Source organism: Stegodyphus dumicola, chromosome X2, assembly GCF_044657685.1.
Source record: "Stegodyphus dumicola isolate Sdum_Otavi_A_Nest chromosome X2, ASM4465768v1".
NCBI lineage: Eukaryota > Metazoa > Arthropoda > Arachnida > Araneae > Eresidae > Stegodyphus > Stegodyphus dumicola.
In genome coordinates this window covers 16,677,562-16,691,120 of record NC_140781.1, presented here as the reverse complement: position 1 = coordinate 16,691,120, position 13,559 = coordinate 16,677,562, and positions in this window count along the sequence as shown.

Genomic DNA, 13,559 nt, shown 5'->3' with positions numbered 1-13,559 from the left:
TTTATTCAGCATCAGTTAACCAGCACAGAAATTAATTTTTCAATATTATGACTTTTCAAGTGATCTGAATATAAAACAGACCATATCAACAAAATTATAGTGACTCATTCTCAGTGCAACAGCAGCAGCTATTACAAACATGTCATTTTGTAAGCATGTTGAAATGCATAACTGTTACCATGATAAAGCATTTTACTATATGTTAACACCAAAGTTATATTCCTATATATAGTGGCCACTTAAAACACTTGACAACAAATTAAGGGCAAAGAAATTATTTCTTCAAGATTTTCACTTTTCAAGTGATCTGAATGTAACAGTCACTACATGTCCATATCAACAAAATTATAATGACCAATTCTCAGTACAACAGCATCAACTATAAGCATTTCATTTTGTCAGCAGGGTGAAACACATAGCTATTACCATGATAAAATAATTTACCAAATGTTAACACCAAATGCTATGCATGTAATAAAATTAGTTGCCTTTTAAACACAACCTAGATACTTGTTTTATGCAACAGCAGTTAAACAGCACAGAAATTAATTTTTCAATATTATCACTTTTCAAGTGATGCAGATATATGCTGAAACACATAACTTTTATTATGAGAAATCATTTTACCATATGTTAACACCAAAATTACATCCAAATGATAAAAGCAGTGGTCACTTAAAGCACAACCCAGACACTTTTTTACATCACAAGAAATTAAGGGCAAATAAATGAATTTTTCAATATTATGACTTTTTAAGTGATCTGAATATAAGACAGTCAGTACATGTTCATATCAACAAAATTATAATGACCAATTTCAAGTATAACAGTAGTAATTATTACAAACTTGTCATTTTGTTGGCATGCTGAAACACATAACTGTTAATTGATAAGTATTTTATCACAGGTTAACACCAAAATTATATCCAAATAATAAAAAAAGTGGCCCCTTAAACTATAACCCAGTCACTTTTTTACACCACAAGAAATTAAGCGCAAAGAAGTGAATTTTTCAATATTATGACTTTTCAAGCGATCAGAATATAAAAGTCAGTACCAGTCCATATCAACAAAATTATAATGACCAATTTCCAGTATAACAATAGTAATTTGTCATGTTGTCTGCATCCTGAAACACATAACTGTTATCATGATAAAGACCATATGTTAATGCTAAAATGATATCCACTTATTAATAGTGGCCACTTAGAACACAACACAGACTCTTGTTTACATAGAAGCATAGAAATGAATTTTTCGTTCCTATTACTTTTCAAGTGATCTCAAGGTTAAACAGACAGTACTTATGAATACAACAAAATAATAAGCAATCCACAATAATGTATAACTGTACAATACACACCAACATATTTTTCCAGCAGAAATAGATCTGAGCATCACTAAGCTTTGCTATGAATTTTTTTAGTCTTGTTACATGCATTAAAGTGACATATGCCCAAGAACAAAATAGATAATTCATAATATAATCCATATATTAAATAAACTTACTAGTGTACGAAATACAGCATAATTTAAATTAAAACCTGTATTTTTTAAACACTTAATCTGAACGCCCATTATATTTTTATTTATGCTTTAATACTTTCAGTTTGGGCTCCTTTGTAATGTTTTTCTGGTTCAGTGTATCATTCTTTAAATTATTTAAAATTTTGTTTGTTGATGACCAAAGGATCTGCTTTAACACTTTCTGTGGCTCCATGAGCTTTAGGGCAAGCATCTTGATTTTAAAAAAAATTTATTATCTATCACAATGTCTAGAGTTAAGTTGCATGCTATATCCCTTTGATTTGCAGAAAACAGAAATTTATTCTCTTAATTCTTCAGATACAAGTTTTTCAATAACAAAATAATTATATATTACTGAATTTAGTACATCAGGATGAGGATATTAAAATCCTCTATCAAATCTTTTTATCCACGACTGTCCTTCATTTTCTACAATTAGTTCTTTATCAATAGTTAGATTTCCTTTACAAATATCACAGTGTAACATTTTTACAACTTTTTTAATACAGTAACCTGCTATATGCATTAAGATTGGTATGTAATTTTGAATACTGTGTATATCTTCATTTGTAATTGTTATTCTTCCTGAGAAAGTGCATCCAATATTTTCTTGCTTCTGAGATTCAATACATGAGTTTTTACAATTTAGATAAATAGGAATTCCTCCATATTTTGATGATCTAATAATGGTTGGCAGAAAACTTTGTAATCTTAGTTTCTGTTCAGTTTCATATACTTGCCTTATAGAAATATTATGTTGTGAACCAGCCAGCTGTCTGTATTTTCCAAATGTGTTCTCCAAGAGATCTGTCTGAACTTTAACTGGTAAAAAGTAAGCAAATGTTAACTCTCCAATATAATACTTTGCCATTTCAAGCAACAAATAGCTAGTATGTGTTAATGCAAAATGCGTTTCTTTAATTAGTCCACCACTACTACAGCCTGAAAGTTTCCACTGATCTAACCACTCAAATAATTTATTTAACTAAATATATCTAACATCATTTTACACAGTTATTGGCTTTAGTTATTCATTTTATGGTGTCCTTTAAAGATACTTTTGACCATCATGTAGAGATAATTTTAATAAACTCAGCAGTTGTTTCATAATTTAAAATATTATTTTCTTCATCAATAACCATTATTGCCTCTGCAAGATGACTGTCAAATATTTGTAATGCAAGCTTGACATTTTATCTTTCCAAACTGGTTGGATATAGTGCTTTTAGAGTCAGATCATAACTATGTATTATAATTCTGCCCACCTTTAAAGAAAGGATATTTTTTAATGCATGCAAATGCCATTGTTTCAACCTTTGGATAAAATAAATATTTCCCAGAATTTTGTTGATTTATCCAGTTGTTCTCGACACACTTCAAGATATGCACTGAGTCAATAACAAAAATTAGCGCCCAAGATAAGTCTACAGGGTTTTTGTACACAATGCTAATTTTTGGAGGCATGCAAAATAATAATATGGCTTTTTTTTATCTATTGAATAATTATCAGAGACAACTGCCACAATTCTATAACCTATACTTTCTAAACCAATTACTATTTTTTGAAGATAGTGGTTCAGATCCCCAGCATTTAATTATTTAACTGGTAATATATGTGCTACATCTTTGAAAGGTGATAATAAGCTGCATATCATAAAAACATAAGCACACGTAGCAGCCTTTTTCGCAGTTATAGGCCATGCCAACACACATTTCCTCCTTTAAAATCGAAACTAATTTAAATTCACTTCATCCATTATAATAATTACAGTTTTATCATTTCCTTCTAAATCCTCGCATTTTTGTTTATCATATCCTAAAAAGTCATCGTTAAATTGTTCCTATCCTATTACTAAATGGAATAAATAATTATACCTATCCTAAATCCTATTAATAAATAATAGAATTAACAACAAAATCTGAATAAATTCTACAAATAGTACGAGGTTGGGAACAGCAATACAACCTGAATGTTGTAAAAACTTGTATGTATGTTGTGAGATTGAATTTAACAAACTATAAAAAATAAGTAAATCTGGAGTATATTAATATTTCTCTTTGTTTACATTTAGTTTATTTACCTGCTCTTAAAAGAAGTTTAGTTCAGATTCTTTTTAAGGTAATAACTCTTTTCAATTCTGAAAGCCTATCATCCACAATTTGTATACAATTCTGAACATATTCTTCATTTTGAAAGATATGAAAGAGTCTTTCAATGTACTTTAGTACTTCTAAAACCTATTTCAGGGTTGCCACGCTATCTGGAAAACCGGAAAAGGTCAGGGAATTTGAAAATTGACCAAAAAATTCAAGGAATTAAAATATTTTAGTCAAAATCAGGAAAAGTCAGGGAATTTCATACAGCGATCCCGAGTTTTGTGCAGACGTTGGAAGCGATCACGTTCTTGGCGAATTGTGTATCGCGTGAGCATCATTCAGGCAGCTGTCAGAGAGCTAATTTTCGCAGCTCCAATTAGATTATCTTTTAGAAAGCAAGTTTCCAGTAGCTTGAGAATCGCATGCGCATGTGCAGTGCATGTTGAACTAAACAAAATACTTATTCTCGTATAAAACGAAATCGGTTTAATCCTAATATATGGAGGTTAGAATCAAAGAATATATATTGTTAAGATGCAAAACTCCACAGCCGGAGTGGCTCCATTCAAACGTAGAGGGAAACAGCTGCGCATGCGCGAAATATCTGTCGCCGGTGTCGAAGTTCGAAGGTCACGTTATCAGGAGTTCATAAAATGAATGTCGTTTAAAATCTCTTTAAAGGGAAAGAAAATATTTTTTGGCGCAGGTAAATTAATTAATGGATTAGTTATTTTGAGCAAAAAAAAGAACTACGAAAATCCGTTTTTAAATTATTCTGAAAAATCAAAGTATAAACGTTTTGTCAAAGAATGTTTCTTTTTAACACGTGTTCCTCAATTTCCCGTATACATCACGGAGAGGGAAGTTCTGGGCGCCAGGTTCCATCGCCAAGTGCCTTGGCAAATTTTCCCTCCGCTTTCTATCGGCGTAATAGCATTACATTTATGGAAGCTTTTCTTCTTTATATAGACGTTCTTTGGTTAGAATAACCTCCATGTACGGCATACACGAGATTTGGCGACATTATGATGAGCAGTAAACAGGTCATTTTGGTTTTGCCGACAATTTTCAAAACCGTGCCAAGGCTTTGCCGTATACTAGGATTTTACCGCAAAATCTTTTAAACATTTTTTTTCTTTTTAATAAAAGCCTTATTTGCCATTGTATAATAAAAAAAAATAGTAATCAGTCACCTAGGCTAACCATGTAATATAACTATATTTGCTAAAATATCATTGATTATTCTAATTCAATTTTTAAGTAATTGTTTTTATGTTATTCGTATCATTTAATGTTGCTTCTCCCTCTAAATTTATTTATTATTAGTAAATAATACTTTCAAATTTCAGGAAATTTTCTTTGGCATAATCCTGAAATTAATTCTAGCAGTAGAATGACATACCATCACTAAATTTAATGCACATATTTTTTGCTTATGTATGCTGCTAAATAAATATAAAGTACCTGAATTTATTTATAAATATCATTAAATAGATTTCTTTCTTTAGTTTAGCTGCAAATTATCTGGGGGGGGGGAATTTAATCCAGATTGGGCAGATTCTAATCTCAATCATTAGTGGAGAAAACAACTCATATTATAGTTATATTAGTAATGCTTTGTGAATTATATATATATATTGGGCAAATTTTTGTGTTTTCAAGTAATGCTGTAATTAATTTAGCCAACGTGCATTATGCAGATAGACTGGAATTTTCTTAAAACACACCTGGAAAACATGGAAAAGTCAGGGAATTTCAATCTCTTGTTTGAGTGGCAACCCTGCTATTTAAATTCCTAATTTTTAGAGGAAAACAAATTTACCAATAGACTATAACAATATTTTCAATAATAATAGATATAAATAAATCCTCATTTATTACTACGGATTCCTGAATTTCTGGAGCTGGGTCACTTAAAATATCAGTTTTGAATTTACGGTATGTACAGTCGTCCAAAATGTTTCTAAAATTTGATGTTTTAGGCAATTATTGAATTCATTTAAACTGTCAAATGATCACTCATTATCATACCTTTCGTTTGTTTTCAAACTTTCTTTTGTTTCTATCTCCATGTATTTCTCTTCTAAATGAGCTTCTTTCTTTTCTGGTGACATTCTCAATACAGAATTTGATGACATATAGGATAGGCCACCAGGAAATTAGGTATGCATTCTTTTTCAAACAGGGCCAGAAATTGGAGCTTTGATTAGCTTACAACAGTTATAACAGTATGTTAATATTTAGTAACAGAAGTCGATGAGCTCTATGATTAAAATGAGTACTTTGGTAACTAAATACCAATTAAAAAGCCACTAATATAATTTCAATTACATGTATAATTTCTTAGGTAATTTGTTATGTCTAGAATGCTCATCATGATAATTGCAGCTTTATTTGCATTTAAAGAAATTTATTTAATTGAGTTAATTGGTTATAACAAACACTGATTATCAAATATAATTAATTATCTTAAATACATCATACCAAACTTATATACATCATTATGAAAATTTTAAGATGAAACCTATTATTATTTGGTAGTTACTTGCCATATAAATTATGATGAATTTGGAAAAATTACAAAATCTGTCTACACAGTATACTAGAAAGCATTTACAAATTATTGGCTTTTATGTAACTACTAAATTTAGAATTCTTTCTGTTATATGGAACTTTATTTCAGTTTATCTTTATCCAAATGAAGAATAAAAGAACAACAAATAAAACTGTAGTCACCTCAAGGTAAGTTTTCATTTCAGTTAATATAAATATAATATTAAAAATAAATATTAAAAATATAATATTAAAAATTCACGTGACTTGTACATTGAACAAAGACAAGCTTTTCTTGGAAGCAAATGGAATTTTTGATGAAGACAAAATAGTGTGCTATGCTGCTAGCCACTTTTGGAATTAAAACATTAAGTATTATCAGAGTGCTTGTTTTGCCACAGAAGCTTTCTGAGAAATTTTTTGAAGAAATAGTAACTATATTAACTCTCTGAGCAGCATGATGGGCTTTATCCAGACATGAGATTCTTTTTGTCTTTCAATATATATTAGCTTATAATTTATTAAGATATTTTGCTTTCTCAAATAATGTAAATGTCCTTTTAAAGAATGTAAATTTATGAAAATAGAGACTAAAGTAAATAACTATACAAATTTAACTAATAAATGCTGTTTAAATGCAGGTTTTCATTAACAAATCCCAAAACCCACACCTCTCAGAATGTTAAGCCAACATTTTTCTCCAAAACCATCAGAAATTTATCACAGATTTCATTTTCGTAAAAGAATGCAACATAATAATGAAAGTTTAAATGAGTATATAACTGAATTACACCATTTAGTAGAAGAGTGTAATTTAAGAAATTCATTAAATGAGCTACAAGATCAGTTGATTTGTGGAATATTAAATGAGTTAATTCAAAGACTTCTTTCAGAACTGAAACTGGCTTTGAAAGATGCAGTATCAAAGACTTAGCTACAGAAATGGCTGCAAAGCAAGCAAAAATATTTTTTTACAGGGTAATTTGTGCCCTTTTACGAAAAATAACTCAGATTCGACTGATTATATAAATAATAAAAATAAACATAGTCAAGTAAAAATTCTACTGCAGTTGAACAGCAAACTTTAAAACTGCCATAGTTGCATGGGTCAGCATGTCATACAGTGTGTAAATTTCATAATGCTGTTTGTCATAAAAGTAAACAGAAGGGTCATATAAAGTTTGTTGTTCTAGGGTAAATGTTGATAAAAAATTTATTCCTCTTAATTCAAAACAGGAATCCACCCATGAATAATTGCAGATGTATTGTCTGAACACCCGCATTGGATGAAAGGAAAAGAGCTTGTCTTTTAAATATTTATTTTAAAACGTAATAAGAATTTCTTGAATACTACTAAGTAAAATAATCAAAGCATTACAGCCATAATATAAAACAATGGCCGCTGGATGCGGCAACGACGCGGGTTGCGTCTTCTTTCAATCTCTCACTGCATAAAAAAACTCACACAAAATCCTCTCGCTTTCCTTTTTTTTAGCGTCTTTTTCGGAAATGCCTTAGTATAGGCGAATTTATTACGTCCCGTGTGTCCGGAAACCGCACCAGGGAATTTCTGCAACACCTTTCCTCAAAGTTCTAACTGACAATTAGTCTCTGGACAAAACAGGAAGTTCTTCTCATTAAGCAAATGTGTGTCAGAGATGTGCATGTCTGCATTGTCACACATGTTATAGTGATAATACAGAATATTTTACAAATTCTGTTGATAAACAAAATGAAGAAAAGAAATAGTTTTATTCAAGATTTGTTTACTGTATCATTTCTTATGTTGCTTCTAACAAATTGTTCTCTAAGAAAGAAACCACGTCATGCTTGTTCTGTGGAATTATCAGATTTCCAAATAAATTTAATTCCGCTAAAAGTGTTCTATATAGTTAACGTAACTCACAAAAACTATAAGGTTGTGCTTAAGCTATTGATTGCTGGTACAAATGTACTGCGTTATGATTAATACCAATCCTTAAGAATTCGTCTAGAGAATATAGCTTTTATTAATATGATTGAGAGTATAATTTAAGAATTTGGTGATGTTTTTAGTAACGCATTAGACTGTTATAAATCACCTTTAATATCACTTCCAGTCGCTCCTGCTGTTAATCCAGTTCATTGTAAAGCAAGAAATGTTCCTATTACCATGTGTTCAAAAATTAATCCACCTTTATATATATTTATATAAAAAATTATCCAGCTTTATATTATATATTTTATCCTTGCAGATATTATTGAACCCATTACAAACCTTGCTTGGTCAACATCAATTGTTCCACTAAATAAACCAATGGGTGGAGTTCGTTTAATGTAGTGACTTAAAGAGTGTTGTTTACATAACAGATGTTTTAGTTTTCCCTGCTTCCTTCTTCCTCTCTCCACTCTCCTTAATTAAATAAATGACGTTACCTACGTAACATATTTAACGTGATAATTCTGAAATGAACGTTTGGTTTCGCGCATTACTACCACAACAAATATAAAATACATAAACGAAGAAATTGCTTTGATTACTGCACTGAAAAATCATCCTGATGCAATTCCTAGTGTAATTCTTTAAAAAGAGGAATTCATTTTCCAAAAATTGATATGGCTCAAACTTAACTTCAACTTTTAGTTTATAGTAGATCTGCTGGTGCCCAGATGTCAAATAACAGGATTAATAAAAAAAACAAAAGTATAATATCAGGACATCGTAATGCATTGTGGAATAAGAAAATCATTGATTTGGACACCGAGGACGGAGCTTCCTGGAATACATTAAGGAATTTAAAAAATAATACGCCTGAAAACGCCACTCCAAAAAACTCAAACATTTTACACACAGCCGAGGACAAAGCATTCGCAGAGCATTTTGCAGTGAAATTCACTCCCAACGTGCGTCCGTCACATTTATTTCACTCAACTGATTAATAACGAGGCCGAAAATTGGTTACAGCAACCCACTGCTAGGAACACTTCAGGAAAAGAGAATCTCGCAACTACCAATCAACTTTATTTCGAAAATCTGTGGAATTTACAACGCTAGTTTATACCTTAGTTACTTTCTGAATGACTGAAAGAAGCAACAATTATCCTGATTCACAAATTAGGGGAAAATAACTTAAAATCTAAAAAATTCAGACTCTTTAGACTGGTTCCGTCGCTTGGTGCATCATCTATAAGAGGTTAGAACGTGCTGTGTGCAAACTTCCTTATCAATAGTTTGGATTCCATAAAGGTTTATCCACCATCATGCGTATGGTATGGATTGTAGAATTTCTGAGCGCCGCTATTCACAAGCATCAAAACGCATTTGCAAACTCACCAAGTTCGATCTTAGAGATTCTTACCATTCCCTCACTTCTTACTAACAGAACCACCAGCGTCAAGCTCGGCAAGCGCCACTCTGTAACTGCCAATATCCTAGTTGGGGTCCCGCAAGGGTAAATTTTTGGCCCAATTCTCTGTCTAATTTAGGTCATGGATTTCCCCATGTTTAATGATAACATCAATTGTATAACAGCGTGCTCCGCCGATAATACTGCGATACTTTCGTGTTCGATGAATCCTGACATTGCTATAGCTCGTATACAAGGTAGAATGCACGAGACAGAGGACTGGTATATAAAAATGAGTAAATGCTTAAAAATCTAAATTGTTGATCATTGGCCGTCACAGGAAGAGGAACTATGATGAAGAGATCACGCTTTTCAAAGAAACTGTACCCCAAGTTACCAGGGTTTCTTATCTAGGAATGAGATTTAATACCACACTCCCGTCGAAATCATACGTCTCGTTTGTTTCTGGCAAAGCCACTGGAATTGCCAAGAAAATAATTTGTCTCCTTGACACTTCCTCTCCGCTTGAACTCGTGCGGAAAAAGCGGGTTTATACCGCAGTCATTCGACCCATTTTGACGCTGTTCAAAAAGCATCAAACTTAATTTTTCATGCGTAAATCAATGAAGCTCAGGAGAATTTCTTCAGTGTAAGATGTAGAGGGGATAGGCATGTGTATTCTGCAATTTTTTCCTGCCCGTGGAAATCGTCAGTTGCTGGCAGTCGACCAACGAGTGAATACGTGTATTGAGCGTTCGCGGATTTCAGTGTTTATGGAATAGTTAGAAAATGACTGAAAAACTTGAACAGCGCTATTGCATCAAATTTTGCCAAAAGCTTAGAGATATCCAAGCAGAAACCATTCGCAAGATTCAACAGGCTTTCAGAGACGACGCTATGAGGACCTCTCGTATCAAGGAGTGGTACAACCGCTTCGCACATCAATGGACTTCAAGTAAGACCTCAACAAGCCGGGATGACAATGTAGTTGAGCAAGTGTGGACTCTGGTCTTGCAGGATCGTCGTATCTCAGTCCGAGAAATTACGAACAAGACAAAGGTAAGCATCATAACGGTGCATTCAATTTTGCACGAGACTGGGCATAAGGAGAGTGTTCGAAAAATTTGCACGGAAGCTGCTAAAAATGGAGCAGAAGCAATGGCGTATGGACATCCCACGGGACATACTGGACAATGCCAATAGTGACCCCAGCTTTCTGAACACAGTGATTACCGGTGATGAAACACGAGTGTACGGGTACCTTCCAGAAACCAAAATGCAGTCATCACAGTGGCAAGATCCGTCATTCCCGAGATAAAAAGAAAAAAGGTAGGTGCACAATTAAAGTTCTGCTGGCCTTCTTCTTTGACTCCCGTGGTGTGGTATGTCACGAGTACGCCCGCAAGGCTAAACGATTACAAAGGAGTACTACCAGGGGGTCCTTCGTAGCCTTCGTGATGCTGTAGAGCGCAAACGACGGGATTTGTGGGCAGCGAAAACTTGACAGCTCCATCATGGCATTGCAACTCCGTTCTGCGCTTTTGATTCAGGCCTTACTTACCGAACATAACATTCATGTGGCATTCATCAGGCTCCCTACGCACTCGACATGGCTCCGTGTCATTTTTGGCTGTTTCCCAAACAGAAAATGCTGCTAAGAGAGATCCGATTTGAGTCAATAGAAAACATCGTGCAGAATGTGACGGAACGATTGCTCACCATTCCACGAATTGCGTTCCAGAGGTGTTTCCAACAATGGTGGGAGCCCTGGGAGAAAAGTATTCATTACGAAGGAGACTGAAGGGAATTAGTGTTTCGGATTTCCAAATAAACAGATGTATTTTTGTCAACCAAAGGCTCGATACTTTTTGAACAGCGTATGCTTCACCCGCCTGGTGCGGTGCTTCAAAAATTAATATAGCTGTGCAAACCTTTCAGAACAAGTTTGTCGGTAAAAACACCCGACCATTCTGATTTGTATTTATTTGCAACAAACAACTAAACAAAGACCTCAAAACTGATGACTTAAAAACTTTTATCAACGAATTTTGTTCCAGTTTTTTCACGAAAAAAATTACCAATGATATAGTAAACTATGCTGACGATTTCATATACGAATTAATAGATAATGATGTGAATTTAAGAACCTAAATTGTTTCAGAACAACACATAGACATTAATTTGCCCTCGTTTTTCGTCACTCTAATTTTATCTAAACATTTTTAAGTGTCTTATCACACAGCACACGAAAACTAGCATAGACCAAGGCGTATATTTTTATCTACCTGAAATCCACCGTTACGATCCCACCCATGAAGTTTAATATGTGAGTCTTAATATGAGGTCTCCCCTAATCGGGATATCTTTAAGGTGCTAGTAATAGAAACTATTCTTAGTTCGTTTAAACTAGTATACACAAAAAATATTCGACATTTTTCTCGATACCCACTCTAGCTCCCGTTCCTACGGATTTACTTGTTGAACATCCCACAGCAAGTGCCGATGAACTCACTTTTCATCGAAGCTGGCGAAACTGCTCATCGCGCTATAGAACAAACACGCAATATTACAAATCTACTTAAGGATGAAGGTTCTGAGTTTTTTAATATGGCCCTGAAAGCCTAAACTGATTATTAAATCTATTTAAAATGGACCACCACGCAATATTGTTCGTATGCCATTATTTAATTTTGTCACAGCTCAGTTTGAAATGATTAATTTAGGGTACAAAATATTTCTATTAGTAATTCTCCAGTCATGAGTCTACTGCAGCCTGGTGTTTGGAAGCAAACGCTTTTTTTTTTTTTTGGTTGACTAACAATTTTCACAAATCTTATTCTGTTATTCGGGCCAGTGAACATGATTTTCTTTCTTTTCCTTCGGCTGCGTTATTCGCGATTGCTGAGGACAAAACCTGCTCTTACTTATATTGCTCTGTACGGTATGTATACAGTTAACGTTCATTTACAGACCTTAGGATGGAGCAACAGCCTAATCTCTTTTCTGTTCTAAATAATATCAATCGTTTCTTTTTCCGTAACAACAAAGAATGATATGCATGCATAAAAAAGCACATGATAAAGTAGCTTTGCCCTCTTTGATTTATAATATGTTCTAAACTGAAAACATATTTTTCATAGCTTATAAAGAATTTTTTCATTCCTCACCATGTTAACTGATTGTGTACACATCCGAAGCACGTCCGGCTAGCAGTCGGAAAGACTGAAGTTCGAAATTTTGGCGAAGACATTGCTGATTCTTCATGTTTCCTGGCTTCAAAAGATTTTTGAATCCCTCTACACGTGGCGCCCGAACTAAAATGCGGTGGACGATAATTTATCACCAACTGGATTTGGCGACCGTGTCCCGTCTTTCCCAGTCTCAGTTACGGCGAAGGCGTTTTTCATTTTTCTTATTCCCTGCTCCGAAATAAGCAAGAGGACTGTACAAGGTTGATGCTATTTCAAGAACTCCATAGGATTTTATACTTGAGTACTGAAAATGAGAATACTTTAAACTGTAAAATTAGGCGCTGGAGCATGAAACTGACAGAATTTGATGAATTCTGCTGTCACCAATAATGAAATGGAATCTACGAATGTGGAAGAAAGATAAAGGAAAACGTATATGCGATGTTTTCATATACGCTATGTCCTTATATGCTAAAATTTACATGCTTCGTTTACCATATTTCATGCTATGTTTTGAATGAATTTCTTTAAGTTGTAGAGACATTGGGTATTTTGGAAGCAGGAAAGATGAAAAATTAACAAACCTTCGCCGGGAATCGAACCGCGGATCTCTGGAATACCGGCCCAGTGTGCAGACCACCACACCACGAAGGCACGCCAAGAAGGTGGGAGAAATACCTTATATACTCCCCCTTTTAAAGGGCGACTGGGGTTTTTAGGGGACCCAATCGCCAAATCCTGGGTGTGGAGAGTCATCATCTACAACCCTTTTAGTTCGGGCGCCCCTGTAGAGACATTAGGTATTTTGGAGGCAGGAAAGGTGAAAAATTAACAAAGCCTTCGCCGGGAATCAAACCGTAGATCT